The following is a 6,455-nucleotide window of genomic DNA, read 5'->3' on the forward strand; positions in this document are numbered from 1 at the left end:
CTCTCTCTGAGGGTGCTATAAATAGGGGGGAGAGAAGCCTCAGGCTCTCAGTGTAATGAGATTAAACCAAACCAGCCTCAGCTCCCAGTGTTTTATTGAGCTTCATATCAGTTTTCATTCTGTCTTTCAATATGTATAAGGAAGATATTGAATGTGGCTGCCCCTGTTTGCAAGGCAAGTCCACGCAGGACCATTTCAGATAGTGTGTGTTTGCACGACTGTAAATGTTTGATCGTGTGTGTGGAGAGACGAAAAAAAAAAAAAAAGCAAAAGTGAGAGATAATGTGAAAGACTTATGCGTGTGTGTATGACGTCCTCATTCTGCACCCTGCAGGGCATGGCACATCTCCTAAAGATGTGTTCATCATGATGGTAAAGTGTTTGTCACCGTAACGCTGTGCTGTCACAAAGCTTCAGCCACTGGCTCCAAGTAGTTGTGAACTCTCCACTTTCCTTGGTGACTTTTCGCAGCAGTTTCCACGTTGCTGCGCACGAGGCTGGTCTGCGGCTCCCAGTGGAAAAGTGAGAGCTAACCACAGTGCACGGGGGCCAGTGAATTGCTTTTGTGGAGTCCTGATTTGAAAAAAAAAAAAAAAAAAAAAAGGCACACAAAGAGCCGCACTGGCACAGCCGCCGTGGCTTCCAGTCTCCCTGTGAGCTCGCGTGTGAGACGGAAAGTGTCTGGGGACATGTAGAGTGGGAGACATCCATTCTGCTTGGACATACTGCCGATTCTCACAGCCCATATTCCCCGACCCTGACGTTTTGGAACGGTCTGCTAGTCTCTGCTGGTTTTTTTTATTTTTATTTTTCTACAACACCGCTCAGGCCTCATTAACCAATCACAGCTTGTTCCCCCATCATTTCGCCATTGGCTAGGGAGCACTCGGCTCCCCAGGTTCACTCAAATCTGCTCTGATATATACAGTAAATTTTCATCTTCAGCTTCTGTAGCCATTAGCAAGGCGAAGAAAAATCATACAACATCATGAGCACTTATCAGACACATCATGGCGACATATTCACATAAATACTCTTTTAAGTAGTATCGTGGATGGTTGTTGTTTGATAAGTATTTCAAGTGTGTAATTTTAGTTTAAACCATGCAATTTACATTCCAAATTAAAAGTTGTTATCGAGGACACCCCCAGTTTTTATTCAAGCCCTTGGTCTGATGATCTACATTTCTATACAAAACAAACAGCATGAATGTAACTTGTGCTTTTGACATTGATTTTTCATAGAAGAAACATGAATAGAAGGAGTACAATTTAAGCAATCGAACAGTCATTGTACCAAAGCACACATTTCCAGTACACTTTCCACCTCTGGTCATCAATGATCAATATAAGAAAAATGAAAAGAGGAATTTAATAAGACTGCAAGAGAAAAACACCGGTAAACACATCGAAAAACAAAATACATCTATCTCTTAAAGTATGAGATTTGTTTTTCAAGCTTTGTCGACCCAAGGAAACCTTCCAGATGCTCATGATGAAATTTAGGTAACAGAGCATATAGGTGAGTGGACAGGACTTTTCATCAGGCCTTGCGACCACACTGTGACAGAATAGAGACAGACAGATGCTGAAAGGTTCAGGCTGCTGGCATTATGCGATGTGAGGGAAAAGAAGTGGAAAGAGAAAGGCCATATTTGAATTGAAGCCTAAAATTATAGTGCTTATGCTCAAAAAAAAAAAAGAAAAAAAGAAGACCGTGAGGGACATTGAGGGCAGTGAGCAGCATAAGTACAAAAATGACAGACAGATTGACTCATCAGACGAACATGCCATCTTCAGAGTCTCACTGCAAGGCAGTGGCCCTGAGGCAGTTTCACGAATGAATCCACACAGAGGCAACTTCCTGCTCCTCACTAATGATATCTAAGCACTATCTAGGATAATGACTCTGATTTTCTTTTTGTTCTCTCGAGTCTATCTTATTATTATTATTAGTATTACTGCACTATAATTGAAATACTTTCTCGGATTGTTCTGGAATCCATGCTGGAGCTTAATTTAACTCCAGGGGTGCAACGCAAGACACTCATTGAGATATTGGTTGTATTGTATTCTAAATCTGCAGAAGGTACTAAGCTCTTTGGCACAACCAAGGGGATTTCTTGTGGAAATTGAAAACATTTGTGACAATGTACCATTTTCAGTGCTGTCTTTCAGACAAATCAGAGACCAAATATATTAGATAGGAATTAAAAGTGTCTGTAGTTTACCGTGAATTATAATTTCTTGGAAGGATGGCTGCTTGACAGGTCATTTCCAAGGCAGCCCGTACCACATAGTGTCATAAGACATAAAAGGAAAATATACACAAAGAGTAAAAAAAACCAAAAATTGACAGATTGCCACATTGACCACAATTCAGCCCAAAATGATCCAAAGTGAATGGCCACAAATATAAATCAATACCAATAGTACCATTAAAAAAAAAAAGGTTAGATATACAGGGTGTTTTAACAGAATGAAGGCCTACGGAAAGAGTTAGAGTCTTGTGCTATTAGTGTCTTGTTTATTGATAGCCTTGTAAATTAAAACAAAGTATAGTAAATGTATTATTCTATTTTTAGTAAACACATTTTTGTCAGCTTTCCGTTAAAATATCATCGAAGCAAGGGTTTTTTTTCTAGCAAGTTTCACCCAGAATACGCAGATTCCAGCAATCCTCCTCTGTGAGGTGTTAGTTGAAGTGTCTAACAGAAAAATGTTCCACTATAAATGAAAAAAATAAATACATCTTTTTTTAAACATTTACTCAATTCATACTTGCATATGAATGCAATCATTGGCAGTTTCTTTTTAAGAAGATTACTCCAATTAGAAAAACAATGTAAAGTGAAGGACTGAAAAAGTGGGTCATGGCCCTCAACCTTTTCCAGGCTGTAATCTGCCTTTCCCCACATGTTGACTGAAATACACTTCACCCCATATAGTCCCAATTTAGATCAAACTGGTGTTTAAGATGGAACAGATGGCTTACAGGAAGCACCTTGCATGAGGACGTTCATACAGTTCACAGGGCCTTCGGCACAGCTGCAAACACTTAAGGTCAATACATTGGCCAGCTGATGAACGGTGTCACATAACAAGCACATTCTGGAGTTCCTCTCAGCTCCACATGGTGTCATGACATATTTATGCTCAAATATTTGCATTTCTTTGGTCCAAAGACTTGAATGAAAGCGAATCGGCGAATGTGCACCACTGGTGTGCTAAAGGCAGCATTAGCACAAGAGCTAAACAATTCCCCCAGGAGTTACTGCAGAATGTAACCGGCAGCCAGTGTTAGACACGCGAGGAGATAACATGTTCACACATCAGCTTTAAAAGTGTAAATATGTCAGTGTTGTGTTCACAGCTCGTCTCGGCTTCCTCCAAGTCGGCAGAAACTCATCGACTATACGAAAAACACTTCCAAAAGGAAAAAGGGGGTGTGATGAAAATGTGTGATTTCTTTTGACTGATTTTTTATTTTTTTTTAAACCAGTACTGCTTCTAGCACTGCCGCAGGGTTGACTACGAAGGACAATACAGGGAAACAAACAAGTGGGGGAGCAACTCGTCGCTCTCACTTCTGTCCGGCCGGGCCACAAATGCATTAAAGGCCAATTCAGAGCATCAAGCTAAATGGACCCTTTCACTATGCATTGAAATCAACCTTGCAGGCTCTCTCAGTTGGCTACATCCGGGTTCAGCATTTGTTTTTGCATCACATTATATCAGTAATTATCTATCATTTCTGGGTAATACGCAGTCAACCATTTTTGTGCATCAGAATATGTATAACAAATTAGATGCCAAGACTGCTTATTAGTCTGTTGTTCATTCCTAAATTATTGAATCTGAAAGAACTTGAAATTAAATAAACGATATGGATCTTTTTTTGATCATGACATGCAAAAGACAGGTGTCACTAGATGGTGAATAGATATATAGATAGATGCTTACATCCGCCAAGAGTGGCAGACTAAGTGAAAAGACAGATGGAGGAAAAGATGGAGCAAAAGATAGTGAGATGGTGAGGAGGAACAGAGCCACAGTTACACAAAGGTAGCTCTGGATGACTCACACTTCCCTCTCTCTCTCTCTCTCTCTCTCTCTCTCTCTCTCTCTCTCTCTCTCTCTCTTCATCTCTCTCCAGTCTGGATTAAAATAAAAGAAGCCCAGCAGCCCTCAGCCTGCAGAAAGGGAGTTACGCGCTCCATCTCAGAGATAGGGTGATGTGCTAAAAATACCACTCCTTGTGTGGGCTTGTTGGGGAGAGAGAAGTTGTGGTGGTGGTGGTGGTGGTCGTGGGGTATGTGGCTGAGGGTTAACAGCATGGCTAGGGAGATTTATGGATTTGATAGTAAAGTCGAGATACCGCCACTATCGCTACTTTCCACAGTCCAACTCCATCATGTCTCCGGTTCGTCGGAGCGTTGCTTTTCTCATCAACTCTGCTCCACAAAGTGCACTAATTGGTTTTTGTGGGAAGACTTGACCACTTTCTAGTAATTGGGAGTGTAACGACACCTAGTTCATCATTCCACATTTCTGCTCCACGCTCCTTTTATGGCATTGGCCCCCATTCTTCTTCAAATGTAATCTCCCCTTCTGCTTGCATTTCCTCATTGAGAAACTCCATTAAACATCAAAAGCAAATCAATATCACTCCAATGTGTGCGCCACTGCCGATCAGTTATTCCTCCCGTCGTGGAGTATGTCTCTCAGCTCCCAATTTATCTGGATGTGAGTACCAGGAAACTAAACAGAACACCATTTGAACACGTCTCTCCATCTGTCATCCCTCCGGATGGTTCTCTATGTCAGTTGATCCATCTGTCTAGCCCTGCCTCAGTCTCTGTAACAGCAGAGAGGAGGAGAAAGAAGGAGGAACTCCCCATAACACAAAAACACAAGGTGCTTTCTGAGTGAAACAGTGCTCATTAAACCAACCAGTCCCTGCCCTGATGTCTTGGAACTGGAATGCCACTTATAGGAGGAAAAAAATAAATAAATTAAAAAGCAGTTTGGGAGTCACGATTCTCAAACGCTTTTACACTCAGTGGCCTCTGGGATCGCAGGGGGGGATTTACATATAAAAGCTTAGGGACATCTGAGCAGCAAGAGGGAGGACGAGTGAAAAACGGAGGAGAAATCTGGAAGAGGAAAAAAGCTTCTGCCAGTGCTCGGGTTGCACTATGTTCTTTTAGTTTTCTTTTTGTCTCGGTTGGTAAAGCGGATCATCTTCCAATGACATGTCCACGTGCGCTTGAGCCAGACACTGAACCCCATTGTGTTTGAGTATGTTGCATGGCAGCTTTCACCAATAGTGCATGAATGAGGGAATGGGAATGTACTGAGACTACGGATGTCGTAAAATACACTATATAAGTGAACTCCATTTATCATGTAAATAGCTAGAATTAGTCAGCATCCAGCAAGTAAGAAACTGGAGAATGAAAAGGACCCATTGATGGAACAAAAAACACAAAGTAAAAGGCAATAATATAACCTCTGGTATTCTATGCTGACCCCTTGGCCTCTAAATTTGAATTTCTGCTACACTTGCCAAAAAAGAAAGTGCAAGGCTATAAAGGTGCCCGCTGTTTTTAAATGGCTACTTTATCTTTAATTTGTGGGTCTTTGACTGACCCTATCTTAAAGAGTCTACAAATTTGAGGCCACTCAGGCAGGAGGAAGAATCATCAACACACCGAAATGGAAAACTTTTCATGTCCGAGTAATCAGATAATGCTGACGGGGCCCCGTAATTCAATTCACCTCCAGTCCAATTGGAATGTCTTCCACCTTCTGTTAAGTTCAATCACTACGTGACACTGAAGCTGTGAAGTATAATTTAACTCACACTGATTGTTGGAAATACAGACCCAGCACAACAACAAACCCCGTCTTAAAACTGTACGACTGTACGGTATTTACAGTCAAACACATGCTGTGTGCGCACAGCAGGGCCACGTCACAAAGTTACAGCGACGCTGAGCTGAGAGTCGAGGCGACGGCGAGGAGAGGCGATGACAGATCGAGTCGGCCGCTACCTGAGCGAAGACTCCTGAGAGATCTCGCAAGTTCGGAGATCATCTGATGTAAAGTGACGGACGCCCCTGGAGGGTTTCGAAGAACACAGAAGTGTAAGACAATCCACAGAGCCGTGCGGCTCGGACTCCTCAGGTGAACGGAAATACTGGGCTAAAAGTGACACGTGTGAACCGCCAAATCCTGGTGGAATTCATTTTGTACAGTGCCTTAATAGATTAAGCGGGACGTCTGTGGCTGCCCTTTCACAATGTGGAGGGCCTGTTGCTTTGTGGAATAAAGGCTGATTATCCTGTCTAGTGAGGGCCATAAACTAAATCCCTTTCCCGTGGCATTTGCCAGGTGTGAGACGGCAGCCAATCCATCAGGGTTCTTCCTGAAATACATGTATTTTTTTTTTTG

The sequence above is a fragment of the Blennius ocellaris genome (genome assembly GCF_963422515.1).
Source record: "Blennius ocellaris genome assembly, chromosome: 16".
Taxonomy (NCBI): Eukaryota; Metazoa; Chordata; class Actinopteri; order Blenniiformes; family Blenniidae; genus Blennius; species Blennius ocellaris.